Genomic DNA, 27,323 nt, shown 5'->3' on the forward strand with positions numbered 1-27,323 from the left:
CTCTACATATATGCCCATTTCCAAGCGTCAGCTCTCGCGTCAGCCGAGCAAAGTCGAGACAAGTCGACACATGGAGACACACGATGCTGTGAATCGAAATCCGGCGACTACCGCAATGGCGACACGGAGTGAGACGTGGGGCGAAGGAAAACTATTCGTACCACGACGGTTCTGTTTCGAGGATCGCGTTACGTTACGTGGAATAGCCCTAGAAGAAAAATGTACGTTTCGTGCGGTGGCCGGGAATCGAACCCGGATCAACTGCTTGGGAAGCAACCATGCTGACCGTTACACCACCACCGCCTTGCGTGCCGAGTCATTCACGCCGCGATGTATCGGCTACCCTCCTGCCACCAGAGGCCGAAGGCGAAGGCGCTGTAGGCGTTCAACGCCAGGGCAGAGGTTGGCACATCTGAACGCAGTGTGTAGGTGCTGCTAGCGTAAATAGAAGCACAACTGACAGCCGTTGGAAAACTGCCCTTTAATTTACAGCAGCATGATATAAGAAATATCTAATGTGACGTACGTACAGACTATCCAGAGACGATTGAGCATAATTGTGCCAGTCCAGAAGTAGAAAGCGCCTAAGTATCACAATGTTAAGTTGGTTAGTTTGATCCTCGCCTGGAGCATATCATTAGCTTCCCCTGAGGGCGAAATACACAGCGTAGCCGTTGCTAGGGAACGGACTTTTATTGTCGTTCGTTGTTTTCTCCACGCCAATGTGAAAATTGATAGTTAGAGTTCTGCTCGTTCCACTTAAGGCCGAAGGCGTCGGAAAACAACGGTGCCAGGCACCATATTTAAGTTCCGGGTACCGACAGTGAGGGTGGGGTGTTACCTCACATCTCACAACTCGTTTTAAATACTCTAAAAAAACGTATTTCCTTCACACACAAAAAAACAAGCAAATTTCGCAGTCAGGCCCTGGAGATGTTTATAGAAACGATGGCAGCAGTGTGTTTCCGCTCGCACGTCAGATTGGCCGAGCGGTCTAAGGCGCCAGATTTAAGCTCTGGTTCCCGAAAGGGAGCGTTGGTTCGAACCCCACATCTAACAATGAATTTTAAATATTCCAAACCTACCCGTTTCCTTCGTGCGGGAAAGGAAGTAAATTTCGCGCAAACAGGTTGAAGAGATATTATCAGTGACGGCAGTGATTATGGCGCTTGCCCTGCACGTCTGATTGTCTGGCCGTCAGAAGGAACGGAAAGCTGTTAGGAGGCATGGCTTTCAGCCAGGCAGCCCGGATTCGATTCCTGGTAGCCGAACATACTTTTGTTTGCTGAGTCTTGGCTAGTCTCACGGCGCTTACGTTTTCTTTGTGTTGTGCTTTTTGGGTCCAAGCATCAAGAAAGCAAAAGTCAACGAAAACAGATACGTGGTTAAATGTCTGGCAGGGCAGTAATGAAGGTGGATGAGCCGGTGGACCGGGTATTGGACTGGTGACGTGGCCGAATTGCATCGCTCCTCAGCTCAGTACGTTAGAGCGTCGTGCTGTGAACACAAAGGCCATGTATTCGATAGCACTAAGTGCCATTTCATTTTTCTCTCATAAAAGACAGTGCTTCCTCCAGCGAGACACTGCCAGGTAAATACCAAGTGATGTGCACAAGAAGCAAGACGTCTGCACGTTTCGCGGCGTTGTCGATAACGGCCATACCACGCTGAGTGCAGCGGTTCTCGTCTGTTGATTGGAGTTAATAGCGGTTGGCCGTGTTTAGTACTTGGATGGGCGACCAGCTTGGAGCTCTACCTACATTTGGCTTCTTTCATTTTGCCTATTTACTTAGGTGTCGTCGCTGCTTAGCGATAATGATGCGGTCCAGCACGCTGACGCCACTCCTGCCTGTCGGTGCACTAAAGCGCGAATCTGTGGCCACAATAAAATGAAAGGTTCTGTCGTATGTTTGTCGGTTTTTGGTCTCTCGCAGTCGTTTCTCCCGCCTGCCCTCTACATATATGCCCATTTCCAAGCGTCAGCTCTCGCGTCAGCCGAGCAAAGTCGAGACAAGTCGACACATGGAGACACACGATGCTGTGAATCGAAATCCGGCGACTACCGCAATGGCGACACGGAGTGAGACGTGGGGCGAAGGAAAACTATTTTTACCACGACGGTTCTGTTTCGAGGATCGCGTTACGTTACGTGGAATAGCCCTAGAAGAAAAATGTACGTTTCGTGCGGTGGCCGGGAATGGAACCCGGATCAACTGCTTGGGAAGCAACCATGCTGACCGTTACACCACCATCGCCTTGCGTGCCAAGTCATTCACGCCGCGATGTATCGGCTACCCTCCTGCCACCAGAGGCCGAAGGCGAAGGCGCTGTAGGCGTTCAACGCCAGGGCAGAGGTTGGCACATCTGAACGCAGTGTGTAGGTGCTGCTAGCGTAAATAGAAGCACAACTGACAGCCGTTGGAAAACTGCCCTTTAATTTACAGCAGCATGACATAAGAAATATCTAATGTGACGTACGTACAGACTATCCAGAGACGATTGAGCATAATTGTGCCAGTCCAGAAGTAGAAAGCGCCTAAGTATCACAATGTTAAGTTGGTTAGTTTGATCCTCGCCTGGAGCATATCATTAGCTTCCCCTGAGGGCGAAATACACAGCGTAGCCGTTGCTAGGGAACGGACTTTTATTGTCGTTCGTTGTTTTCTCCACGCCAATGTGAAAATTGATAGTTAGAGTTCTGCTCGTTCCACTTAAGGCCGAAGGCGTCGGAAAACAACGGTGCCAGGCACCATATTTAAGTTCCGGGTGCCGACAGTGAGGGTGGGGTGTTACCTCACATCTCACAACTCGTTTTAAATACTCTAAAAAAACGTATTTCCTTCACACAAAAAAAACAAGCAAATTTCGCAGTCAGGCCCTGGAGATGTTTATAGAAACGATGGCAGCAGTGTGTTTTCGCTCACACGTCAGATTGGCCGAGCGGTCTAAGGCGCCAGATTTAAGCTCTGGTTCCCGAAAGGGAGCGTGGGTTCGAACCCCACATCTGACAATGAATTTTAAATATTCCAAACCTACCCGTTTCCTTCGTGCGGGAAAGGAAGTAAATTTCGCGCAAACAGGTTGAAGAGATATTATCAGTGACGGCAGTGATTATGGCGCTTGCCCTGCACGTCTGATTGTCTGGCCGTCAGAAGGAACGGAAAGCTGTTAGGAGGCATGGCTTTCAGCCAGGCAGCCCGGATTCGATTCCTGGTAGCCGAACATACTTTTGTTTGCTGAGTCTTGGCTAGTCTCACGGCGCTTACGTTTTCTTTGTGTTGTGCATTTTGGGTCCAAGCATCAAGAAAGCAAAAGTCAACGAAAACAGATACGTGGTTAAATGTCTGGCAGGGCAGTAATGAAGGTGGATGAGCCGGTGGACCGGGTATTGGACTGGTGACGTGGCCGAATTGCATCGCTCCTCAGCTCAGTACGTTAGAGCGTCGTGCTGTGAACACAAAGGCCATGTATTCGATAGCACTAAGTGCCATTTCATTTTTCTCTCATAAAAGACAGTGCTTCCTCCAGCGAGACACTGCCAGGTAAATACCAAGTGATGTGCACGAGAAGCAAGACGTCTGCACGTTTCGCGGCGTTGTCGATAACGGCCATACCACGCTGAGTGCAGCGGTTCTCGTCTGTTGATTGGAGTTAATAGCGGTTGGCCGTGTTTAGTACTTGGATGGGCGACCAGCTTGGAGCTCTAACTACATTTGGCTTCTTTCATTTTGCCTATTTACTTAGGTGTCGTCGCTGCTTAGCGATAATGATGCGGTCCAGCACGCTGACGCCACTCCTGCCTGTCGGTGCACTAAAGCGCGAATCTGTGGCCACAATAAAATGAAAGGTTCTGTCGTATGTTTGTCGGTTTTTGGTCTCTCGCAGTCGTTTCTCCCGCCTGCCCTCTACATATATGCCCATTTCCAAGCGTCAGCTCTCGCGTCAGCCGAGCAAAGTCGAGACAAGTCGACACATGGAGACACACGATGCTGTGAATCGAAATCCGGCGACTACCGCAATGGCGACACGGAGTGAGACGTGGGGCGAAGGAAAACTATTTTTACCACGACGGTTCTGTTTCGAGGATCGCGTTACGTTACGTGGAATAGCCCTAGAAGAAAAATGTACGTTTCGTGCGGTGGCCGGGAATGGAACCCGGATCAACTGCTTGGGAAGCAACCATGCTGACCGTTACACCACCATCGCCTTGCGTGCCAAGTCATTCACGCCGCGATGTATCGGCTACCCTCCTGCCACCAGAGGCCGAAGGCGAAGGCGCTGTAGGCGTTCAACGCCAGGGCAGAGGTTGGCACATCTGAACGCAGTGTGTAGGTGCTGCTAGCGTAAATAGAAGCACAACTGACAGCCGTTGGAAAACTGCCCTTTAATTTACAGCAGCATGACATAAGAAATATCTAATGTGACGTACGTACAGACTATCCAGAGACGATTGAGCATAATTGTGCCAGTCCAGAAGTAGAAAGCGCCTAAGTATCACAATGTTAAGTTGGTTAGTTTGATCCTCGCCTGGAGCATATCATTAGCTTCCCCTGAGGGCGAAATACACAGCGTAGCCGTTGCTAGGGAACGGACTTTTATTGTCGTTCGTTGTTTTCTCCACGCCAATGTGAAAATTGATAGTTAGAGTTCTGCTCGTTCCACTTAAGGCCGAAGGCGTCGGAAAACAACGGTGCCAGGCACCATATTTAAGTTCCGGGTGCCGACAGTGAGGGTGGGGTGTTACCTCACATCTCACAACTCGTTTTAAATACTCTAAAAAAACGTATTTCCTTCACACAAAAAAAACAAGCAAATTTCGCAGTCAGGCCCTGGAGATGTTTATAGAAACGATGGCAGCAGTGTGTTTTCGCTCACACGTCAGATTGGCCGAGCGGTCTAAGGCGCCAGATTTAAGCTCTGGTTCCCGAAAGGGAGCGTGGGTTCGAACCCCACATCTGACAATGAATTTTAAATATTCCAAACCTACCCGTTTCCTTCGTGCGGGAAAGGAAGTAAATTTCGCGCAAACAGGTTGAAGAGATATTATCAGTGACGGCAGTGATTATGGCGCTTGCCCTGCACGTCTGATTGTCTGGCCGTCAGAAGGAACGGAAAGCTGTTAGGAGGCATGGCTTTCAGCCAGGCAGCCCGGATTCGATTCCTGGTAGCCGAACATACTTTTGTTTGCTGAGTCTTGGCTAGTCTCACGGCGCTTACGTTTTCTTTGTGTTGTGCATTTTGGGTCCAAGCATCAAGAAAGCAAAAGTCAACGAAAACAGATACGTGGTTAAATGTCTGGCAGGGCAGTAATGAAGGTGGATGAGCCGGTGGACCGGGTATTGGACTGGTGACGTGGCCGAATTGCATCGCTCCTCAGCTCAGTACGTTAGAGCGTCGTGCTGTGAACACAAAGGCCATGTATTCGATAGCACTAAGTGCCATTTCATTTTTCTCTCATAAAAGACAGTGCTTCCTCCAGCGAGACACTGCCAGGTAAATACCAAGTGATGTGCACGAGAAGCAAGACGTCTGCACGTTTCGCGGCGTTGTCGATAACGGCCATACCACGCTGAGTGCAGCGGTTCTCGTCTGTTGATTGGAGTTAATAGCGGTTGGCCGTGTTTAGTACTTGGATGGGCGACCAGCTTGGAGCTCTAACTACATTTGGCTTCTTTCATTTTGCCTATTTACTTAGGTGTCGTCGCTGCTTAGCGATAATGATGCGGTCCAGCACGCTGACGCCACTCCTGCCTGTCGGTGCACTAAAGCGCGAATCTGTGGCCACAATAAAATGAAAGGTTCTGTCGTATGTTTGTCGGTTTTTGGTCTCTCGCAGTCGTTTCTCCCGCCTGCCCTCTACATATATGCCCATTTCCAAGCGTCAGCTCTCGCGTCAGCCGAGCAAAGTCGAGACAAGTCGACACATGGAGACACACGATGCTGTGAATCGAAATCCGGCGACTACCGCAATGGCGACACGGAGTGAGACGTGGGGCGAAGGAAAACTATTTTTACCACGACGGTTCTGTTTCGAGGATCGCGTTACGTTACGTGGAATAGCCCTAGAAGAAAAATGTACGTTTCGTGCGGTGGCCGGGAATCGAACCCGGATCAAATGCTTGGGAAGCAACCATGCTGACCGTTACACCACCACCGCCTTGCGTGCCGAGTCATTCACGCCGCGATGTATCGGCTACCCTCCTGCCACCAGAGGCCGAAGGCGAAGGCGCTGTAGGCGTTCAACGCCAGGGCAGAGGTTGGCACATCTGAACGCAGTGTGTAGGTGCTGCTAGCGTAAATAGAAGCACAACTGACAGCCGTTGGAAAACTGCCCTTTAATTTACAGCAGCATGATATAAGAAATATCTAATGTGACGTACGTACAGACTATCCAGAGATGATTGAGCATAATTGTGCCAGTCCAGAAGTAGAAAGCGCCTAAGTATCACAATGTTAAGTTGGTTAGTTTGATCCTCGCCTGGAGCATATCATTAGCTTCCCCTGAGGGCGAAATACACAGCGTAGCCGTTGCTAGGGAACGGACTTTTATTGTCGTTCGTTGTTTTCTCCACGCCAATGTGAAAATTGATAGTTAGAGTTCTGCTCGTTCCACTTAAGGCCGAAGGCGTCGGAAAACAACGGTGCCAGGCACCATGTTTAAGTTCCGGGTGCCGACAGTGAGGGTGGGGTGTTACCTCACATCTCACAACTCGTTTTAAATACTCTAAAAAAACGTATTTCCTTCACACAAAAAAAAACAAGCAAATTTCGCAGTCAGGCCCTGGAGATGTTTATAGAAACGATGGCAGCAGTGTGTTTCCGCTCACACGTCAGATTGGCCGAGCGGTCCAAGGCGCCAGATTTAAGCTCTGGTTCCCGAAAGGGAGCGTGGGTTCGAACCCCACATCTGACAATGAATTTTAAATATTCCAAACCTACCCGTTTCCTTCGTGCGGGAAAGGAAGTAAATTTCGCGCAAACAGGTTGAAGAGATATTATCAGTGACGGCAGTGATTATGGCGCTTGCCCTGCACGTCTGATTGTCTGGCCGTCAGAAGGAACGGAAAGCTGTTAGGAGGCATGGCTTTCAGCCAGGCAGCCCGGATTCGATTCCTGGTAGCCGAACATACTTTTGTTTGCTGAGTCTTGGCTAGTCTCACGGCGCTTACGTTTTCTTTGTGTTGTGCTTTTTGGGTCCAAGCATCAAGAAAGCAAAAGTCAACGAAAACAGATACGTGGTTAAATGTCTGGCAGGGCAGTAATGAAGGTGGATGAGCCGGTGGACCGGGTATTGGACTGGTGACGTGGCCGAATTGCATCGCTCCTCAGCTCAGTACGTTAGAGCGTCGTGCTGTGAACACAAAGGCCATGTATTCGATAGCACTAAGTGCCATTTCATTTTTCTCTCATAAAAGACAGTGCTTCCTCCAGCGAGACACTGCCAGGTAAATACCAAGTGATGTGCACGAGAAGCAAGACGTCTGCACGTTTCGCGGCGTTGTCGATAACGGCCATACCACGCTGAGTGCAGCGGTTCTCGTCTGTTGGTTGGAGTTAATAGCGGTTGGCCGTGTTTAGTACTTGGATGGGGGACCAGCTTGGAGCTCTACCTACATTTGGCTTCTTTCATTTTGCCTATTTACTTAGGTGTCGTCGCTGCTTAGCGATAATGATGCGGTCCAGCACGCTGACGCCACTCCTGCCTGTCGGTGCACTAAAGCGCGAATCTGTGGCCACAATAAAATGAAAGGTTCTGTCGTATGTTTGTCGGTTTTTGGTCTCTCGCAGTCGTTTCTCCCGCCTGCCCTCTACATATATGCCCATTTCCAAGCGTCAGCTCTCGCGTCAGCCGAGCAAAGTCGAGACAAGTCGACACATGGAGACACACGATGCTGTGAATCGAAATCCGGCGACTACCGCAATGGCGACACGGAGTGAGACGTGGGGCGAAGGAAAACTATTCGTACCACGACGGTTCTGTTTCGAGGATCGCGTTACGTTACGTGGAATAGCCCTAGAAGAAAAATGTACGTTTCGTGCGGTGGCCGGGAATCGAACCCGGATCAACTGCTTGGGAAGCAACCATGCTGACCGTTACACCACCACCGCCTTGCGTGCCGAGTCATTCACGCCGCGATGTATCGGCTACCCTCCTGCCACCAGAGGCCGAAGGCGAAGGCGCTGTAGGCGTTCAACGCCAGGGCAGAGGTTGGCACATCTGGACGCAGTGTGTAGGTGCTGCTAGCGTAAATAGAAGCACAACTGACAGCCGTTGGAAAACTGCCCTTTAATTTACAGCAGCATGATATAAGAAATATCTAATGTGACGTACGTACAGACTATCCAGAGACGATTGAGCATAATTGTGCCAGTCCAGAAGTAGAAAGCGCCTAAGTATCACAATGTTAAGTTGGTTAGTTTGATCCTCGCCTGGAGCATATCATTAGCTTCCCCTGAGGGCGAAATACACAGCGTAGCCGTTGCTAGGGAACGGACTTTTATTGTCGTTCGTTGTTTTCTCCACGCCAATGTGAAAATTGATAGTTAGAGTTCTGCTCGTTCCACTTAAGGCCGAAGGCGTCGGAAAACAACGGTGCCAGGCACCATATTTAAGTTCCGGGTGCCGACAGTGAGGGTGGGGTGTTACCTCACATCTCACAACTCGTTTTAAATACTCTAAAAAAACGTATTTCCTTCACACAAAAAAAACAAGCAAATTTCGCAGTCAGGCCCTGGAGATGTTTATAGAAACGATGGCAGCAGTGTGTTTCCGCTCACACGTCAGATTGGCCGAGCGGTCCAAGGCGCCAGATTTAAGCTCTGGTTCCCGAAAGGGAGCGTGGGTTCGAACCCCACATCTGACAATGAATTTTAAATATTCCAAACCTACCCGTTTCCTTCGTGCGGGAAAGGAAGTAAATTTCGCGCAAACAGGTTGAAGAGATATTATCAGTGACGGCAGTGATTATGGCGCTTGCCCTGCACGTCTGATTGTCTGGCCGTCAGAAGGAACGGAAAGCTGTTAGGAGGCATGGCTTTCAGCCAGGCAGCCCGGATTCGATTCCTGGTAGCCGAACATACTTTTGTTTGCTGAGTCTTGGCTAGTCTCACGGCGCTTACGTTTTCTTTGTGTTGTGCTTTTTGGGTCCAAGCATCAAGAAAGCAAAAGTCAACGAAAACAGATACGTGGTTAAATGTCTGGCAGGGCAGTAATGAAGGTGGATGAGCCGGTGGACCGGGTATTGGACTGGTGACGTGGCCGAATTGCATCGCTCCTCAGCTCAGTACGTTAGAGCGTCGTGCTGTGAACACAAAGGCCATGTATTCGATAGCACTAAGTGCCATTTCATTTTTCTCTCATAAAAGACAGTGCTTCCTCCAGCGAGACACTGCCAGGTAAATACCAAGTGATGTGCACGAGAAGCAAGACGTCTGCACGTTTCGCGGCGTTGTCGATAACGGCCATACCACGCTGAGTGCAGCGGTTCTCGTCTGTTGGTTGGAGTTAATAGCGGTTGGCCGTGTTTAGTACTTGGATGGGCGACCAGCTTGGAGCTCTACCTACATTTGGCTTCTTTCATTTTGCCTATTTACTTAGGTGTCGTCGCTGCTTAGCGATAATGATGCGGTCCAGCACGCTGACGCCACTCCTGCCTGTCGGTGCACTAAAGCGCGAATCTGTGGCCACAATAAAATGAAAGGTTCTGTCGTATGTTTGTCGGTTTTTGGTCTCTCGCAGTCGTTTCTCCCGCCTGCCCTCTACATATATGCCCATTTCCAAGCGTCAGCTCTCGCGTCAGCCGAGCAAAGTCGAGACAAGTCGACACATGGAGACACACGATGCTGTGAATCGAAATCCGGCGACTACCGCAATGGCGACACGGAGTGAGACGTGGGGCGAAGGAAAACTATTTTTACCACGACGGTTCTGTTTCGAGGATCGCGTTACGTTACGTGGAATAGCCCTAGAAGAAAAATGTACGTTTCGTGCGGTGGCCGGGAATCGAACCCGGATCAAATGCTTGGGAAGCAACCATGCTGACCGTTACACCACCACCGCCTTGCGTGCCGAGTCATTCACGCCGCGATGTATCGGCTACCCTCCTGCCACCAGAGACCGAAGGCGAAGGCGCTGTAGGCGTTCAACGCCAGGGCAGAGGTTGGCACATCTGAACGCAGTGTGTAGGTGCTGCTAGCGTAAATAGAAGCACAACTGACAGCCGTTGGAAAACTGCCCTTTAATTTACAGCAGCATGATATAAGAAATATCTAATGTGACGTACGTACAGACTATCCAGAGACGAATGAGCATAATTGTGCCAGTCCAGAAGTAGAAAGCGCCTAAGTATCACAATGTTAAGTTGGTTAGTTTGATCCTCGCCTGGAGCATATCATTAGCTTCCCCTGAGGGCGAAATACACAGCGTAGCCGTTGCTAGGGAACGGACTTTTATTGTCGTTCGTTGTTTTCTCCACGCCAATGTGAAAATTGATAGTTAGAGTTCTGCTCGTTCCACTTAAGGCCGAAGGCGTCGGAAAACAACGGTGCCAGGCACCATATTTAAGTTCCGGGTGCCGACAGTGAGGGTGGGGTGTTACCTCACATCTCACAACTCGTTTTAAATACTCTAAAAAAACGTATTTCCTTCACACAAAAAAAACAAGCAAATTTCGCAGTCAGGCCCTGGAGATGTTTATAGAAACGATGGCAGCAGTGTGTTTCCGCTCACACGTCAGATTGGCCGAGCGGTCCAAGGCGCCAGATTTAAGCTCTGGTTCCCGAAAGGGAGCGTGGGTTCGAACCCCACATCTGACAATGAATTTTAAATATTCCAAACCTACCCGTTTCCTTCGTGCGGGAAAGGAAGTAAATTTCGCGCAAACAGGTTGAAGAGATATTATCAGTGACGGCAGTGATTATGGCGCTTGCCCTGCACGTCTGATTGTCTGGCCGTCAGAAGGAACGGAAAGCTGTTAGGAGGCATGGCTTTCAGCCAGGCAGCCCGGATTCGATTCCTGGTAGCCGAACATACTTTTGTTTGCTGAGTCTTGGCTAGTCTCACGGCGCTTACGTTTTCTTTGTGTTGTGCTTTTTGGGTCCAAGCATCAAGAAAGCAAAAGTCAACGAAAACAGATACGTGGTTAAATGTCTGGCAGGGCAGTAATGAAGGTGGATGAGCCGGTGGACCGGGTATTGGACTGGTGACGTGGCCGAATTGCATCGCTCCTCAGCTCAGTACGTTAGAGCGTCGTGCTGTGAACACAAAGGCCATGTATTCGATAGCACTAAGTGCCATTTCATTTTTCTCTCATAAAAGACAGTGCTTCCTCCAGCGAGACACTGCCAGGTAAATACCAAGTGATGTGCACGAGAAGCAAGACGTCTGCACGTTTCGCGGCGTTGTCGATAACGGCCATACCACGGTGAGTGCAGCGGTTCTCGTCTGTTGGTTGGAGTTAATAGCGGTTGGCCGTGTTTAGTACTTGGATGGGCGACCAGCTTGGAGCTCTACCTACATTTGGCTTCTTTCATTTTGCCTATTTACTTAGGTGTCGTCGCTGCTTAGCGATAATGATGCGGTCCAGCACGCTGACGCCACTCCTGCCTGTCGGTGCACTAAAGCGCGAATCTGTGGCCACAATAAAATGAAAGGTTCTGTCGTATGTTTGTCGGTTTTTGGTCTCTCGCAGTCGTTTCTCCCGCCTGCCCTCTACATATATGCCCATTTCCAAGCGTCAGCTCTCGCGTCAGCCGAGCAAAGTCGAGACAAGTCGACACATGGAGACACACGATGCTGTGAATCGAAATCCGGCGACTACCGCAATGGCGACACGGAGTGAGACGTGGGGCGAAGGAAAACTATTCGTACCACGACGGTTCTGTTTCGAGGATCGCGTTACGTTACGTGGAATAGCCCTAGAAGAAAAATGTACGTTTCGTGCGGTGGCCGGGAATCGAACCCGGATCAACTGCTTGGGAAGCAACCATGCTGACCGTTACACCACCACCGCCTTGCGTGCCGAGTCATTTACGCCGCGATGTATCGGCTACCCTCCTGCCACCAGAGGCCGAAGGCGAAGGCGCTGTAGGCGTTCAACGCCAGGGCAGAGGTTGGCACATCTGGACGCAGTGTGTAGGTGCTGCTAGCGTAAATAGAAGCACAACTGACAGCCGTTGGAAAACTGCCCTTTAATTTACAGCAGCATGATATAAGAAATATCTAATGTGACGTACGTACAGACTATCCAGAGACGATTGAGCATAATTGTGCCAGTCCAGAAGTAGAAAGCGCCTAAGTATCACAATGTTAAGTTGGTTAGTTTGATCCTCGCCTGGAGCATATCATTAGCTTCCCCTGAGGGCGAAATACACAGCGTAGCCGTTGCTAGGGAACGGACTTTTATTGTCGTTCGTTGTTTTCTCCACGCCAATGTGAAAATTGATAGTTAGAGTTCTGCTCGTTCCACTTAAGGCCGAAGGCGTCGGAAAACAACGGTGCCAGGCACCATATTTAAGTTCCGGGTGCCGACAGTGAGGGTGGGGTGTTACCTCACATCTCACAACTCGTTTTAAATACTCTAAAAAAACGTATTTCCTTCACACAAAAAAAACAAGCAAATTTCGCAGTCAGGCCCTGGAGATGTTTATAGAAACGATGGCAGCAGTGTGTTTCCGCTCACACGTCAGATTGGCCGAGCGGTCCAAGGCGCCAGATTTAAGCTCTGGTTCCCGAAAGGGAGCGTGGGTTCGAACCCCACATCTGACAATGAATTTTAAATATTCCAAACCTACCCGTTTCCTTCGTGCGGGAAAGGAAGTAAATTTCGCGCAAACAGGTTGAAGAGATATTATCAGTGACGGCAGTGATTATGGCGCTTGCCCTGCACGTCTGATTGTCTGGCCGTCAGAAGGAACGGAAAGCTGTTAGGAGGCATGGCTTTCAGCCAGGCAGCCCGGATTCGATTCCTGGTAGCCGAACATACTTTTGTTTGCTGAGTCTTGGCTAGTCTCACGGCGCTTACGTTTTCTTTGTGTTGTGCTTTTTGGGTCCAAGCATCAAGAAAGCAAAAGTCAACGAAAACAGATACGTGGTTAAATGTCTGGCAGGGCAGTAATGAAGGTGGATGAGCCGGTGGACCGGGTATTGGACTGGTGACGTGGCCGAATTGCATCGCTCCTCAGCTCAGTACGTTAGAGCGTCGTGCTGTGAACACAAAGGCCATGTATTCGATAGCACTAAGTGCCATTTCATTTTTCTCTCATAAAAGACAGTGCTTCCTCCAGCGAGACACTGCCAGGTAAATACCAAGTGATGTGCACGAGAAGCAAGACGTCTGCACGTTTCGCGGCGTTGTCGATAACGGCCATACCACGCTGAGTGCAGCGGTTCTCGTCTGTTGGTTGGAGTTAATAGCGGTTGGCCGTGTTTAGTACTTGGATGGGCGACCAGCTTGGAGCTCTACCTACATTTGGCTTCTTTCATTTTGCCTATTTACTTAGGTGTCGTCGCTGCTTAGCGATAATGATGCGGTCCAGCACGCTGACGCCACTCCTGCCTGTCGGTGCACTAAAGCGCGAATCTGTGGCCACAATAAAATGAAAGGTTCTGTCGTATGTTTGTCGGTTTTTGGTCTCTCGCAGTCGTTTCTCCCGCCTGCCCTCTACATATATGCCCATTTCCAAGCGTCAGCTCTCGCGTCAGCCGAGCAAAGTCGAGACAAGTCGACACATGGAGACACACGATGCTGTGAATCGAAATCCGGCGACTACCGCAATGGCGACACGGAGTGAGACGTGGGGCGAAGGAAAACTATTCGTACCACGACGGTTCTGTTTCGAGGATCGCGTTACGTTACGTGGAATAGCCCTAGAAGAAAAATGTACGTTTCGTGCGGTGGCCGGGAATCGAACCCGGATCAACTGCTTGGGAAGCAACCATGCTGACCGTTACACCACCACCGCCTTGCGTGCCGAGTCATTCACGCCGCGATGTATCGGCTACCCTCCTGCCACCAGAGGCCGAAGGCGAAGGCGCTGTAGGCGTTCAACGCCAGGGCAGAGGTTGGCACATCTGAACGCAGTGTGTAGGTGCTGCTAGCGTAAATAGAAGCACAACTGACAGCCGTTGGAAAACTGCCCTTTAATTTACAGCAGCATGATATAAGAAATATCTAATGTGACGTACGTACAGACGATCCAGAGACGATTGAGCATAATTGTGCCAGTCCAGAAGTAGAAAGCGCCTAAGTATCACAATGTTAAGTTGGTTAGTTTGATCCTCGCCTGGAGCATATCATTAGCTTCCCCTGAGGGCGAAATACACAGCGTAGCCGTTGCTAGGGAACGGACTTTTATTGTCGTTCGTTGTTTTCTCCACGCCAATGTGAAAATTGATAGTTAGAGTTCTGCTCGTTCCACTTAAGGCCGAAGGCGTCGGAAAACAACGGTGCCAGGCACCATATTTAAGTTCCGGGTGCCGACAGTGAGGGTGGGGTGTTACCTCACATCTCACAACTCGTTTTAAATACTCTAAAAAAACGTATTTCCTTCACACAAAAAAAACAAGCAAATTTCGCAGTCAGGCCCTGGAGATGTTTATAGAAACGATGGCAGCAGTGTGTTTCCGCTCACACGTCAGATTGGCCGAGCGGTCCAAGGCGCCAGATTTAAGCTCTGGTTCCCGAAAGGGAGCGTGGGTTCGAACCCCACATCTGACAATGAATTTTAAATATTCCAAACCTACCCGTTTCCTTCGTGCGGGAAAGGAAGTAAATTTCGCGCAAACAGGTTGAAGAGATATTATCAGTGACGGCAGTGATTATGGCGCTTGCCCTGCACGTCTGATTGTCTGGCCGTCAGAAGGAACGGAAAGCTGTTAGGAGGCATGGCTTTCAGCCAGGCAGCCCGGATTCGATTCCTGGTAGCCGAACATACTGTTGTTTGCTGAGTCTTGGCTAGTCTCACGGCGCTTACGTTTTCTTTGTGTTGTGCTTTTTGGGTCCAAGCATCAAGAAAGCAAAAGTCAACGAAAACAGATACGTGGTTAAATGTCTGGCAGGGCAGTAATGAAGGTGGATGAGCCGGTGGACCGGGTATTGGACTGGTGACGTGGCCGAATTGCATCGCTCCTCAGCTCAGTACGTTAGAGCGTCGTGCTGTGAACACAAAGGCCATGTATTCGATAGCACTAAGTGCCATTTCATTTTTCTCTCATAAAAGACAGTGCTTCCTCCAGCGAGACACTGCCAGGTAAATACCAAGTGATGTGCACGAGAAGCAAGACGTCTGCACGTTTCGCGGCGTTGTCGATAACGGCCATACCACGCTGAGTGCAGCGGTTCTCGTCTGTTGGTTGGAGTTAATAGCGGTTGGCCGTGTTTAGTACTTGGATGGGCGACCAGCTTGGAGCTCTACCTACATTTGGCTTCTTTCATTTTGCCTATTTACTTAGGTGTCGTCGCTGCTTAGCGATAATGATGCGGTCCAGCACGCTGACGCCACTCCTGCCTGTCGGTGCACTAAAGCGCGAATCTGTGGCCACAATAAAATGAAAGGTTCTGTCGTATGTTTGTCGGTTTTTGGTCTCTCGCAGTCGTTTCTCCCGCCTGCCCTCTACATATATGCCCATTTCCAAGCGTCAGCTCTCGCGTCAGCCGAGCAAAGTCGAGACAAGTCGACACATGGAGACACACGATGCTGTGAATCGAAATCCGGCGACTACCGCAATGGCGACACGGAGTGAGACGTGGGGCGAAGGAAAACTATTCGTACCACGACGGTTCTGTTTCGAGGATCGCGTTACGTTACGTGGAATAGCCCTAGAAGAAAAATGTACGTTTCGTGCGGTGGCCGGGAATCGAACCCGGATCAACTGCTTGGGAAGCAACCATGCTGACCGTTACACCACCACCGCCTTGCGTGCCGAGTCATTCACGCCGCGATGTATCGGCTACCCTCCTGCCACCAGAGGCCGAAGGCGAAGGCGCTGTAGGCGTTCAACGCCAGGGCAGAGGTTGGCACATCTGGACGCAGTGTGTAGGTGCTGCTAGCGTAAATAGAAGCACAACTGACAGCCGTTGGAAAACTGCCCTTTAATTTACAGCAGCATGATATAAGAAATATCTAATGTGACGTACGTACAGACTATCCAGAGACGATTGAGCATAATTGTGCCAGTCCAGAAGTAGAAAGCGCCTAAGTATCACAATGTTAAGTTGGTTAGTTTGATCCTCGCCTGGAGCATATCATTAGCTTCCCCTGAGGGCGAAATACACAGCGTAGCCGTTGCTAGGGAACGGACTTTTATTGTCGTTCGTTGTTTTCTCCACGCCAATGTGAAAATTGATAGTTAGAGTTCTGCTCGTTCCACTTAAGGCCGAAGGCGTCGGAAAACAACGGTGCCAGGCACCATATTTAAGTTCCGGGTGCCGACAGTGAGGGTGGGGTGTTACCTCACATCTCACAACTCGTTTTAAATACTCTAAAAAAACGTATTTCCTTCACACAAAAAAAACAAGCAAATTTCGCAGTCAGGCCCTGGAGATGTTTATAGAAACGATGGCAGCAGTGTGTTTCCGCTCACACGTCAGATTGGCCGAGCGGTCCAAGGCGCCAGATTTAAGCTCTGGTTCCCGAAAGGGAGCGTGGGTTCGAACCCCACATCTGACAATGAATTTTAAATATTCCAAACCTACCCGTTTCCTTCGTGCGGGAAAGGAAGTAAATTTCGCGCAAACAGGTTGAAGAGATATTATCAGTGACGGCAGTGATTATGGCGCTTGCCCTGCACGTCTGATTGTCTGGCCGTCAGAAGGAACGGAAAGCTGTTAGGAGGCATGGCTTTCAGCCAGGCAGCCCGGATTCGATTCCTGGTAGCCGAACATACTTTTGTTTGCTGAGTCTTGGCTAGTCTCACGGCGCTTACGTTTTCTTTGTGTTGTGCTTTTTGGGTCCAAGCATCAAGAAAGCAAAAGTCAACGAAAACAGATACGTGGTTAAATGTCTGGCAGGGCAGTAATGAAGGTGGATGAGCCGGTGGACCGGGTATTGGACTGGTGACGTGGCCGAATTGCATCGCTCCTCAGCTCAGTACGTTAGAGCGTCGTGCTGTGAACACAAAGGCCATGTATTCGATAGCACTAAGTGCCATTTCATTTTTCTCTCATAAAAGACAGTGCTTCCTCCAGCGAGACACTGCCAGGTAAATACCAAGTGATGTGCACGAGAAGCAAGACGTCTGCACGTTTCGCGGCGTTGTCGATAACGGCCATACCACGCTGAGTGCAGCGGTTCTCGTCTGTTGGTTGGAGTTAATAGCGGTTGGCCGTGTTTAGTACTTGGATGGGCGACCAGCTTGGAGCTCTACCTACATTTGGCTTCTTTCATTTTGCCTATTTACTTAGGTGTCGTCGCTGCTTAGCGATAATGATGCGGTCCAGCACGCTGACGCCACTCCTGCCTGTCGGTGCACTAAAGCGCGAATCTGTGGCCACAATAAAATGAAAGGTTCTGTCGTATGTTTGTCGGTTTTTGGTCTCTCGCAGTCGTTTCTCCCGCCTGCCCTCTACATATATGCCCATTTCCAAGCGTCAGCTCTCGCGTCAGCCGAGCAAAGTCGAGACAAGTCGACACATGGAGACACACGATGCTGTGAATCGAAATCCGGCGACTACCGCAATGGCGACACGGAGTGAGACGTGGGGCGAAGGAAAACTATTCGTACCACGACGGTTCTGTTTCGAGGATCGCGTTACGTTACGTGGAATAGCCCTAGAAGAAAAATGTACGTTTCGTGCGGTGGCCGGGAATCGAACCCGGATCAACTGCTTGGGAAGCAACCATGCTGACCGTTACACCACCACCGCCTTGCGTGCCGAGTCATTCACGCCGCGATGTATCGGCTACCCTCCTGCCACCAGAGGCCGAAGGCGAAGGCGCTGTAGGCGTTCAACGCCAGGGCAGAGGTTGGCACATCTGGACGCAGTGTGTAGGTGCTGCTAGCGTAAATAGAAGCACAACTGACAGCCGTTGGAAAACTGCCCTTTAATTTACAGCAGCATGATATAAGAAATATCTAATGTGACGTACGTACAGACTATCCAGAGACGATTGAGCATAATTGTGCCAGTCCAGAAGTAGAAAGCGCCTAAGTATCACAATGTTAAGTTGGTTAGTTTGATCCTCGCCTGGAGCATATCATTAGCTTCCCCTGAGGGCGAAATACACAGCGTAGCCGTTGCTAGGGAACGGACTTTTATTGTCGTTCGTTGTTTTCTCCACGCCAATGTGAAAATTGATAGTTAGAGTTCTGCTCGTTCCACTTAAGGCCGAAGGCGTCGGAAAACAACGGTGCCAGGCACCATATTTAAGTTCCGGGTGCCGACAGTGAGGGTGGGGTGTTACCTCACATCTCACAACTCGTTTTAAATACTCTAAAAAAACGTATTTCCTTCACACAAAAAAAACAAGCAAATTTCGCAGTCAGGCCCTGGAGATGTTTATAGAAACGATGGCAGCAGTGTGTTTCCGCTCACACGTCAGATTGGCCGAGCGGTCCAAGGCGCCAGATTTAAGCTCTGGTTCCCGAAAGGGAGCGTGGGTTCGAACCCCACATCTGACAATGAATTTTAAATATTCCAAACCTACCCGTTTCCTTCGTGCGGGAAAGGAAGTAAATTTCGCGCAAACAGGTTGAAGAGATATTATCAGTGACGGCAGTGATTATGGCGCTTGCCCTGCACGTCTGATTGTCTGGCCGTCAGAAGGAACGGAAAGCTGTTAGGAGGCATGGCTTTCAGCCAGGCAGCCCGGATTCGATTCCTGGTAGCCGAACATACTTTTGTTTGCTGAGTCTTGGCTAGTCTCACGGCGCTTACGTTTTCTTTGTGTTGTGCTTTTTGGGTCCAAGCATCAAGAAAGCAAAAGTCAACGAAAACAGATACGTGGTTAAATGTCTGGCAGGGCAGTAATGAAGGTGGATGAGCCGGTGGACCGGGTATTGGACTGGTGACGTGGCCGAATTGCATCGCTCCTCAGCTCAGTACGTTAGAGCGTCGTGCTGTGAACACAAAGGCCATGTATTCGATAGCACTAAGTGCCATTTCATTTTTCTCTCATAAAAGACAGTGCTTCCTCCAGCGAGACACTGCCAGGTAAATACCAAGTGATGTGCACGAGAAGCAAGACGTCTGCACGTTTCGCGGCGTTGTCGATAACGGCCATACCACGCTGAGTGCAGCGGTTCTCGTCTGTTGGTTGGAGTTAATAGCGGTTGGCCGTGTTTAGTACTTGGATGGGCGACCAGCTTGGAGCTCTACCTACATTTGGCTTCTTTCATTTTGCCTATTTACTTAGGTGTCGTCGCTGCTTAGCGATAATGATGCGGTCCAGCACGCTGACGCCACTCCTGCCTGTCGGTGCACTAAAGCGCGAATCTGTGGCCACAATAAAATGAAAGGTTCTGTCGTATGTTTGTCGGTTTTTGGTCTCTCGCAGTCGTTTCTCCCGCCTGCCCTCTACATATATGCCCATTTCCAAGCGTCAGCTCTCGCGTCAGCCGAGCAAAGTCGAGACAAGTCGACACATGGAGACACACGATGCTGTGAATCGAAATCCGGCGACTACCGCAATGGCGACACGGAGTGAGACGTGGGGCGAAGGAAAACTATTTTTACCACGACGGTTCTGTTTCGAGGATCGCGTTATGTTACGTGGAATAGCCCTAGAAGAAAAATGTACGTTTCGTGCGGTGGCCGGGAATCGAACCCGGATCAAATGCTTGGGAAGCAACCATGCTGACCGTTACACCACCACCGCCTTGCGTGCCGAGTCATTCACGCCGCGATGTATCGGCTACCCTCCTGCCACCAGAGACCGAAGGCGAAGGCGCTGTAGGCGTTCAACGCCAGGGCAGAGGTTGGCACATCTGAACGCAGTGTGTAGGTGCTGCTAGCGTAAATAGAAGCACAACTGACAGCCGTTGGAAAACTGCCCTTTAATTTACAGCAGCATGACATAAGAAATATCTAATGTGACGTACGTACAGACTATCCAGAGACGATTGAGCATAATTGTGCCAGTCCAGAAGTAGAAAGCGCCTAAGTATCACAATGTTAAGTTGGTTAGTTTGATCCTCGCCTGGAGCATATCATTAGCTTCCCCTGAGGGCGAAATACACAGCGTAGCCGTTGCTAGGGAACGGACTTTTATTGTCGTTCGTTGTTTTCTCCACGCCAATGTGAAAATTGATAGTTAGAGTTCTGCTCGTTCCACTTAAGGCCGAAGGCGTCGGAAAACAACGGTGCCAGGCACCATATTTAAGTTCCGGGTGCCGACAGTGAGGGTGGGGTGTTACCTCACATCTCACAACTCGTTTTAAATACTCTAAAAAAACGTATTTCCTTCACACAAAAAAAACAAGCAAATTTCGCAGTCAGGCCCTGGAGATGTTTATAGAAACGATGGCAGCAGTGTGTTTCCGCTCACACGTCAGATTGGCCGAGCGGTCTAAGGCGCCAGATTTAAGCTCTGGTTCCCGAAAGGGAGCGTGGGTTCGAACCCCACATCTGACAATGAATTTTAAATATTCCAAACCTACCCGTTTCCTTCGTGCGGGAAAGGAAGTAAATTTCGCGCAAACAGGTTGAAGAGATATTATCAGTGACGGCAGTGATTATGGCGCTTGCCCTGCACGTCTGATTGTCTGGCCGTCAGAAGGAACGGAAAGCTGTTAGGAGGCATGGCTTTCAGCCAGGCAGCCCGGATTCGATTCCTGGTAGCCGAACATACTTTTGTTTGCTGAGTCTTGGCTAGTCTCACGGCGCTTACGTTTTCTTTGTGTTGTGCTTTTTGGGTCCAAGCATCAAGAAAGCAAAAGTCAACGAAAACAGATACGTGGTTAAATGTCTGGCAGGGCAGTAATGAAGGTGGATGAGCCGGTGGACCGGGTATTGGACTGGTGACGTGGCCGAATTGCATCGCTCCTCAGCTCAGTACGTTAGAGCGTCGTGCTGTGAACACAAAGGCCATGTATTCGATAGCACTAAGTGCCATTTCATTTTTCTCTCATAAAAGACAGTGCTTCCTCCAGCGAGACACTGCCAGGTAAATACCAAGTGATGTGCACGAGAAGCAAGACGTCTGCACGTTTCGCGGCGTTGTCGATAACGGCCATACCACGCTGAGTGCAGCGGTTCTCGTCTGTTGGTTGGAGTTAATAGCGGTTGGCCGTGTTTAGTACTTGGATGGGCGACCAGCTTGGAGCTCTACCTACATTTGGCTTCTTTCATTTTGCCTATTTACTTAGGTGTCGTCGCTGCTTAGCGATAATGATGCGGTCCAGCACGCTGACGCCACTCCTGCCTGTCGGTGCACTAAAGCGCGAATCTGTGGCCACAATAAAATGAAAGGTTCTGTCGTATGTTTGTCGGTTTTTGGTCTCTCGCAGTCGTTTCTCCCGCCTGCCCTCTACATATATGCCCATTTCCAAGCGTCAGCTCTCGCGTCAGCCGATCAAAGTCGAGACAAGTCGACACATGGAGACACACGATGCTGTGAATCGAAATCCGGCGACTACCGCAATGGCGACACGGAGTGAGACGTGGGGCGAAGGAAAACTATTTTTACCACGACGGTTCTGTTTCGAGGATCGCGTTACGTTACGTGGAATAGCCCTAGAAGAAAAATGTAAGTTTCGTGCGGTGGCCGGGAATGGAACCCGGATCAAATGCTTGGGAAGCAACCATGCTGACCGTTACACCACCACCGCCTTGCGTGCCGAGTCATTCACGCCGCGATGTATCGGCTACCCTCCTGCCACCAGAGACCGAAGGCGAAGGCGCTGTAGGCGTTCAACGCCAGGGCAGAGGTTGGCACATCTGAACGCAGTGTGTAGGTGCTGCTAGCGTAAATAGAAGCACAACTGACAGCCGTTGGAAAACTGCCCTTTAATTTACAGCAGCATGACATAAGAAATATCTAATGTGACGTACGTACAGACTATCCAGAGACGATTGAGCATAATTGTGCCAGTCCAGAAGTAGAAAGCGCCTAAGTATCACAATGTTAAGTTGGTTAGTTTGATCCTCGCCTGGAGCATATCATTAGCTTCCCCTGAGGGCGAAATACACAGCGTAGCCGTTGCTAGGGAACGGACTTTTATTGTCGTTCGTTGTTTTCTCCACGCCAATGTGAAAATTGATAGTTAGAGTTCTGCTCGTTCCACTTAAGGCCGAAGGCGTCGGAAAACAACGGTGCCAGGCACCATATTTAAGTTCCGGGTGCCGACAGTGAGGGTGGGGTGTTACCTCACATCTCACAACTCGTTTTAAATACTCTAAAAAAACGTATTTCCTTCACACAAAAAAAAAACAAGCAAATTTCGCAGTCAGGCCCTGGAGATGTCTATAGAAACGATGGCAGCAGTGTGTTTCCACTCGCACGTCAGATTGGCCGAGCGGTCTAAGGCGCCAGATTTAAGCTCTGGTTCCCGAAAGGGAGCGTGGGTTCGAACCCCACATCTGACAATGAATTTTAAATATTCCAAACCTACCCGTTTCCTTCGTGCGGGAAAGGAAGTAAATTTCGCGCAAACAGGTTGAAGAGATATTATCAGTGACGGCAGTGATTATGGCGCTTGCCCTGCACGTCTGATTGTCTGGCCGTCAGAAGGAACAGAAAGCTGTTAGGAGGCATGGCTTTCAGCCAGGCAGCCCGGATTCGATTCCTGGTAGCCGAACATACTTTTGTTTGCTGAGTCTTGGCTAGTCTCACGGCGCTTACGTTTTCTTTGTGTTGTGCTTTTTGGGTCCAAGCATCAAGAAAGCAAAAGTCAACGAAAACAGATACGTGGTTAAATGTCTGGCAGGGCAGTAATGAAGGTGGATGAGCCGGTGGACCGGGTATTGGACTGGTGACGTGGCCGAATTGCATCGCTCCTCAGCTCAGTACGTTAGAGCGTCGTGCTGTGAACACAAAGGCCATGTATTCGATAGCACTAAGTGCCATTTCATTTTTCTCTCATAAAAGACAGTGCTTCCTCCAGCGAGACACTGCCAGGTAAATACCAAGTGATGTGCACGAGAAGCAAGACGTCTGCACGTTTCGCGGCGTTGTCGATAACGGCCATACCACGCTGAGTGCAGCGGTTCTCGTCTGTTGGTTGGAGTTAATAGCGGTTGGCCGTGTTTAGTACTTGGATGGGCGACCAGCTTGGAGCTCTACCTACATTTGGCTTCTTTCATTTTGCCTATTTACTTAGGTGTCGTCGCTGCTTAGCGATAATGATGCGGTCCAGCACGCTGACGCCACTCCTGCCTGTCGGTGCACTAAAGCGCGAATCTGTGGCCACAATAAAATGAAAGGTTCTGTCGTATGTTTGTCGGTTTTTGGTCTCTCGCAGTCGTTTCTCCCGCCTGCCCTCTACATATATGCCCATTTCCAAGCGTCAGCTCTCGCGTCAGCCGAGCAAAGTCGAGACAAGTCGACACATGGAGACACATGATGCTGTGAATCGAAATCCGGCGACTACCGCAATGGCGACACGGAGTGAGACGTGGGGCGAAGGAAAACTATTTTTACCACGACGGTTCTGTTTCGAGGATCGCGTTACGTTACGTGGAATAGCCCTAGAAGAAAAATGTACGTTTCGTGCGGTGGCCGGGAATCGAACCCGGATCAAATGCTTGGGAAGCAACCATGCTGACCGTTACACCACCACCGCCTTGCGTGCCGAGTCATTCACGCCGCGATGTATCGGTTACCCTCCTGCCACCAGAGACCGAAGGCGAAGGCGCTGTAGGCGTTCAACGCCAGGGCAGAGGTTGGCACATCTGAACGCAGTGTGTAGGTGCTGCTAGCGTAAATAGAAGCACAACTGACAGCCGTTGGAAAACTGCCCTTTAATTTACAGCAGCATGATATAAGAAATATCTAATGTGACGTACGTACAGACTATCCAGAGACGATTGAGCATAATTGTGCCAGTCCAGAAGTAGAAAGCGCCTAAGTATCACAATGTTAAGTTGGTTAGTTTGATCCTCGCCTGGAGCATATCATTAGCTTCCCCTGAGGGCGAAATACACAGCGTAGCCGTTGCTAGGGAACGGACTTTTATTGTCGTTCGTTGTTTTCTCCACGCCAATGTGAAAATTGATAGTTAGAGTTCTGCTCGTTCCACTTAAGGCCGAAGGCGTCGGAAAACAACGGTGCCAGGCACCATATTTAAGTTCCGGGTGCCGACAGTGAGGGTGGGGTGTTACCTCACATCTCACAACTCGTTTTAAATACTCTAAAAAAACGTATTTCCTTCACACAAAAAAAACAAGCAAATTTCGCAGTCAGGCCCTGGAGATGTTTATAGAAACGATGGCAGCAGTGTGTTTCCGCTCACACGTCAGATTGGCCGAGCGGTCTAAGGCGCCAGATTTAAGCTCTGGTTCCCGAAAGGGAGCGTGGGTTCGAACCCCACATCTGACAATGAATTTTAAATATTCCAAACCTACCCGTTTCCTTCGTGCGGGAAAGGAAGTAAATTTCGCGCAAACAGGTTGAAGAGATATTATCAGTGACGGCAGTGATTATGGCGCTTGCCCTGCACGTCTGATTGTCTGGCCGTCAGAAGGAACGGAAAGCTGTTAGGAGGCATGGCTTTCAGCCAGGCAGCCCGGATTCGATTCCTGGTAGCCGAACATACTTTTGTTTGCTGAGTCTTGGCTAGTCTCACGGCGCTTACGTTTTCTTTGTGTTGTGCTTTTTGGGTCCAAGCATCAAGAAAGCAAAAGTCAACGAAAACAGATACGTGGTTAAATGTCTGGCAGGGCAGTAATGAAGGTGGATGAGCCGGTGGACCGGGTATTGGACTGGTGACGTGGCCGAATTGCATCGCTCCTCAGCTCAGTACGTTAGAGCGTCGTGCTGTGAACACAAAGGCCATGTATTCGATAGCACTAAGTGCCATTTCATTTTTCTCTCATAAAAGACAGTGCTTCCTCCAGCGAGACACTGCCAGGTAAATACCAAGTGATGTGCACGAGAAGCAAGACGTCTGCACGTTTCGCGGCGTTGTCGATAACGGCCATACCACGCTGAGTGCAGCGGTTCTCGTCTGTTGGTTGGAGTTAATAGCGGTTGGCCGTGTTTAGTACTTGGATGGGCGACCAGCTTGGAGCTCTACCTACATTTGGCTTCTTTCATTTTGCCTATTTACTTAGGTGTCGTCGCTGCTTAGCGATAATGATGCGGTCCAGCACGCTGACGCCACTCCTGCCTGTCGGTGCACTAAAGCGCGAATCTGTGGCCACAATAAAATGAAAGGTTCTGTCGTATGTTTGTCGGTTTTTGGTCTCTCGCAGTCGTTTCTCCCGCCTGCCCTCTACATATATGCCCATTTCCAAGCGTCAGCTCTCGCGTCAGCCGAGCAAAGTCGAGACAAGTCGACACATGGAGACACACGATGCTGTGAATCGAAATCCGGCGACTACCGCAATGGCGACACGGAGTGAGACGTGGGGCGAAGGAAAACTATTTTTACCACGACGGTTCTGTTTCGAGGATCGCGTTACGTTACGTGGAATAGCCCTAGAAGAAAAATGTACGTTTCGTGCGGTGGCCGGGAATCGAACCCGGATCAAATGCTTGGGAAGCAACCATGCTGACCGTTACACCACCACCGCCTTGCGTGCCGAGTCATTCACGCCGCGATGTATCGGCTACCCTCCTGCCACCAGAGGCCGAAGGCGAAGGCGCTGTAGGCGTTCAACGCCAGGGCAGAGGTTGGCACATCTGAACGCAGTGTGTAGGTGCTGCTAGCGTAAATAGAAGCACAACTGACAGCCGTTGGAAAACTGCCCTTTAATTTACAGCAGCATGACATAAGAAATATCTAATGTGACGTACGTACAGACTATCCAGAGACGATTGAGCATAATTGTGCCAGTCCAGAAGTAGAAAGCGCCTAAGTATCACAATGTTAAGTTGGTTAGTTTGATCCTCGCCTGGAGCATATCATTAGCTTCCCCTGAGGGCGAAATACACAGCGTAGCCGTTGCTAGGGAACGGACTTTTATTGTCGTTCGTTGTTTTCTCCACGCCAATGTGAAAATTGATAGTTAGAGTTCTGCTCGTTCCACTTAAGGCCGAAGGCGTCGGAAAACAACGGTGCCAGGCACCATATTTAAGTTCCGGGTGCCGACAGTGAGGGTGGGGTGTTACCTCACATCTCACAACTCGTTTTAAATACTCTAAAAAAACGTATTTCCTTCACACAAAAAAAAACAAGCAAATTTCGCAGTCAGGCCCTGGAGTTGTCTATAGAAACGATGGCAGCAGTGTGTTTCCACTCGCACGTCAGATTGGCCGAGCGGTCCAAGGCGCCAGATTTAAGCTCTGGTTCCCGAAAGGGAGCGTGGGTTCGAACCCCACATCTGACAATGAATTTTAAATATTCCAAACCTACCCGTTTCCTTCGTGCGGGAAAGGAAGTAAATTTCGCGCAAACAGGTTGAAGAGATATTATCAGTGACGGCAGTGATTATGGCGCTTGCCCTGCACGTCTGATTGTCTGGCCGTCAGAAGGAACAGAAAGCTGTTAGGAGGCATGGCTTTCAGCCAGGCAGCCCGGATTCGATTCCTGGTAGCCGAACATACTTTTGTTTGCTGAGTCTTGGCTAGTCTCACGGCGCTTACGTTTTCTTTGTGTTGTGCTTTTTGGGTCCAAGCATCAAGAAAGCAAAAGTCAACGAAAACAGATACGTGGTTAAATGTCTGGCAGGGCAGTAATGAAGGTGGATGAGCCGGTGGACCGGGTATTGGACTGGTGACGTGGCCGAATTGCATCGCTCCTCAGCTCAGTACGTTAGAGCGTCGTGCTGTGAACACAAAGGCCATGTATTCGATAGCACTAAGTGCCATTTCATTTTTCTCTCATAAAAGACAGTGCTTCCTCCAGCGAGACACTGCCAGGTAAATACCAAGTGATGTGCACGAGAAGCAAGACGTCTGCACGTTTCGCGGCGTTGTCGATAACGGCCATACCACGCTGAGTGCAGCGGTTCTCGTCTGTTGGTTGGAGTTAATAGCGGTTGGCCGTGTTTAGTACTTGGATGGGCGACCAGCTTGGAGCTCTACCTACATTTGGCTTCTTTCATTTTGCCTATTTACTTAGGTGTCGTCGCTGCTTAGCGATAATGATGCGGTCCAGCACGCTGACGCCACTCCTGCCTGTCGGTGCACTAAAGCGCGAATCTGTGGCCACAATAAAATGAAAGGTTCTGTCGTATGTTTGTCGGTTTTTGGTCTCTCGCAGTCGTTTCTCCCGCCTGCCCTCT

General features: G+C 49.9%; 28 non-coding genes across 28 annotated transcripts; 14 read left to right on the forward strand and 14 right to left on the reverse strand.

Moving 5' to 3' along the window:
• Positions 1–231: 231 nt before the first annotated feature.
• Trnag-ccc (transfer RNA glycine (anticodon CCC)) lies at positions 232–303 on the reverse strand. Its single transcript has one exon. It is a non-coding gene; the product is annotated as a tRNA-Gly (tRNA).
• A 672-nt stretch (positions 304–975) lies between these two features.
• Trnal-uaa (transfer RNA leucine (anticodon UAA)) lies at positions 976–1,059 on the forward strand. Its single transcript has one exon. It is a non-coding gene; the product is annotated as a tRNA-Leu (tRNA).
• A 1,124-nt stretch (positions 1,060–2,183) lies between these two features.
• Trnag-ccc (transfer RNA glycine (anticodon CCC)) lies at positions 2,184–2,255 on the reverse strand. The gene has a single exon. It is a non-coding gene; the product is annotated as a tRNA-Gly (tRNA).
• Positions 2,256–2,926: 671 nt separating this feature from the next.
• On the forward strand, positions 2,927–3,010 carry Trnal-uaa (transfer RNA leucine (anticodon UAA)). The gene has a single exon. It is a non-coding gene; the product is annotated as a tRNA-Leu (tRNA).
• A 1,124-nt stretch (positions 3,011–4,134) lies between these two features.
• Trnag-ccc (transfer RNA glycine (anticodon CCC)) lies at positions 4,135–4,206 on the reverse strand. Its single transcript has one exon. It is a non-coding gene; the product is annotated as a tRNA-Gly (tRNA).
• A 671-nt stretch (positions 4,207–4,877) lies between these two features.
• Trnal-uaa (transfer RNA leucine (anticodon UAA)) lies at positions 4,878–4,961 on the forward strand. The gene has a single exon. It is a non-coding gene; the product is annotated as a tRNA-Leu (tRNA).
• Positions 4,962–6,085: 1,124 nt separating this feature from the next.
• Trnag-ccc (transfer RNA glycine (anticodon CCC)) lies at positions 6,086–6,157 on the reverse strand. Its single transcript has one exon. It is a non-coding gene; the product is annotated as a tRNA-Gly (tRNA).
• A 672-nt stretch (positions 6,158–6,829) lies between these two features.
• Positions 6,830–6,913, forward strand: Trnal-uaa (transfer RNA leucine (anticodon UAA)). Its single transcript has one exon. It is a non-coding gene; the product is annotated as a tRNA-Leu (tRNA).
• Positions 6,914–8,037: 1,124 nt separating this feature from the next.
• On the reverse strand, positions 8,038–8,109 carry Trnag-ccc (transfer RNA glycine (anticodon CCC)). Its single transcript has one exon. It is a non-coding gene; the product is annotated as a tRNA-Gly (tRNA).
• A 671-nt stretch (positions 8,110–8,780) lies between these two features.
• Positions 8,781–8,864, forward strand: Trnal-uaa (transfer RNA leucine (anticodon UAA)). The gene has a single exon. It is a non-coding gene; the product is annotated as a tRNA-Leu (tRNA).
• Positions 8,865–9,988: 1,124 nt separating this feature from the next.
• Positions 9,989–10,060, reverse strand: Trnag-ccc (transfer RNA glycine (anticodon CCC)). Its single transcript has one exon. It is a non-coding gene; the product is annotated as a tRNA-Gly (tRNA).
• A 671-nt stretch (positions 10,061–10,731) lies between these two features.
• Trnal-uaa (transfer RNA leucine (anticodon UAA)) lies at positions 10,732–10,815 on the forward strand. Its single transcript has one exon. It is a non-coding gene; the product is annotated as a tRNA-Leu (tRNA).
• A 1,124-nt stretch (positions 10,816–11,939) lies between these two features.
• Positions 11,940–12,011, reverse strand: Trnag-ccc (transfer RNA glycine (anticodon CCC)). Its single transcript has one exon. It is a non-coding gene; the product is annotated as a tRNA-Gly (tRNA).
• A 671-nt stretch (positions 12,012–12,682) lies between these two features.
• Positions 12,683–12,766, forward strand: Trnal-uaa (transfer RNA leucine (anticodon UAA)). The gene has a single exon. It is a non-coding gene; the product is annotated as a tRNA-Leu (tRNA).
• Positions 12,767–13,890: 1,124 nt separating this feature from the next.
• Trnag-ccc (transfer RNA glycine (anticodon CCC)) lies at positions 13,891–13,962 on the reverse strand. The gene has a single exon. It is a non-coding gene; the product is annotated as a tRNA-Gly (tRNA).
• A 671-nt stretch (positions 13,963–14,633) lies between these two features.
• Trnal-uaa (transfer RNA leucine (anticodon UAA)) lies at positions 14,634–14,717 on the forward strand. The gene has a single exon. It is a non-coding gene; the product is annotated as a tRNA-Leu (tRNA).
• A 1,124-nt stretch (positions 14,718–15,841) lies between these two features.
• Trnag-ccc (transfer RNA glycine (anticodon CCC)) lies at positions 15,842–15,913 on the reverse strand. The gene has a single exon. It is a non-coding gene; the product is annotated as a tRNA-Gly (tRNA).
• A 671-nt stretch (positions 15,914–16,584) lies between these two features.
• Positions 16,585–16,668, forward strand: Trnal-uaa (transfer RNA leucine (anticodon UAA)). Its single transcript has one exon. It is a non-coding gene; the product is annotated as a tRNA-Leu (tRNA).
• Positions 16,669–17,792: 1,124 nt separating this feature from the next.
• Positions 17,793–17,864, reverse strand: Trnag-ccc (transfer RNA glycine (anticodon CCC)). Its single transcript has one exon. It is a non-coding gene; the product is annotated as a tRNA-Gly (tRNA).
• Positions 17,865–18,535: 671 nt separating this feature from the next.
• Trnal-uaa (transfer RNA leucine (anticodon UAA)) lies at positions 18,536–18,619 on the forward strand. The gene has a single exon. It is a non-coding gene; the product is annotated as a tRNA-Leu (tRNA).
• A 1,124-nt stretch (positions 18,620–19,743) lies between these two features.
• Positions 19,744–19,815, reverse strand: Trnag-ccc (transfer RNA glycine (anticodon CCC)). Its single transcript has one exon. It is a non-coding gene; the product is annotated as a tRNA-Gly (tRNA).
• A 671-nt stretch (positions 19,816–20,486) lies between these two features.
• Trnal-uaa (transfer RNA leucine (anticodon UAA)) lies at positions 20,487–20,570 on the forward strand. Its single transcript has one exon. It is a non-coding gene; the product is annotated as a tRNA-Leu (tRNA).
• Positions 20,571–21,694: 1,124 nt separating this feature from the next.
• Trnag-ccc (transfer RNA glycine (anticodon CCC)) lies at positions 21,695–21,766 on the reverse strand. Its single transcript has one exon. It is a non-coding gene; the product is annotated as a tRNA-Gly (tRNA).
• Positions 21,767–22,439: 673 nt separating this feature from the next.
• Positions 22,440–22,523, forward strand: Trnal-uaa (transfer RNA leucine (anticodon UAA)). The gene has a single exon. It is a non-coding gene; the product is annotated as a tRNA-Leu (tRNA).
• Positions 22,524–23,647: 1,124 nt separating this feature from the next.
• On the reverse strand, positions 23,648–23,719 carry Trnag-ccc (transfer RNA glycine (anticodon CCC)). Its single transcript has one exon. It is a non-coding gene; the product is annotated as a tRNA-Gly (tRNA).
• Positions 23,720–24,390: 671 nt separating this feature from the next.
• On the forward strand, positions 24,391–24,474 carry Trnal-uaa (transfer RNA leucine (anticodon UAA)). The gene has a single exon. It is a non-coding gene; the product is annotated as a tRNA-Leu (tRNA).
• Positions 24,475–25,598: 1,124 nt separating this feature from the next.
• Trnag-ccc (transfer RNA glycine (anticodon CCC)) lies at positions 25,599–25,670 on the reverse strand. The gene has a single exon. It is a non-coding gene; the product is annotated as a tRNA-Gly (tRNA).
• A 672-nt stretch (positions 25,671–26,342) lies between these two features.
• Trnal-uaa (transfer RNA leucine (anticodon UAA)) lies at positions 26,343–26,426 on the forward strand. Its single transcript has one exon. It is a non-coding gene; the product is annotated as a tRNA-Leu (tRNA).
• The last annotated feature ends 897 nt before the right edge of the window (positions 26,427–27,323 follow it).

The sequence above is a fragment of the Schistocerca gregaria genome, chromosome 2 (assembly GCF_023897955.1).
Source record: "Schistocerca gregaria isolate iqSchGreg1 chromosome 2, iqSchGreg1.2, whole genome shotgun sequence".
Taxonomy (NCBI): domain Eukaryota; kingdom Metazoa; phylum Arthropoda; class Insecta; order Orthoptera; family Acrididae; genus Schistocerca; species Schistocerca gregaria.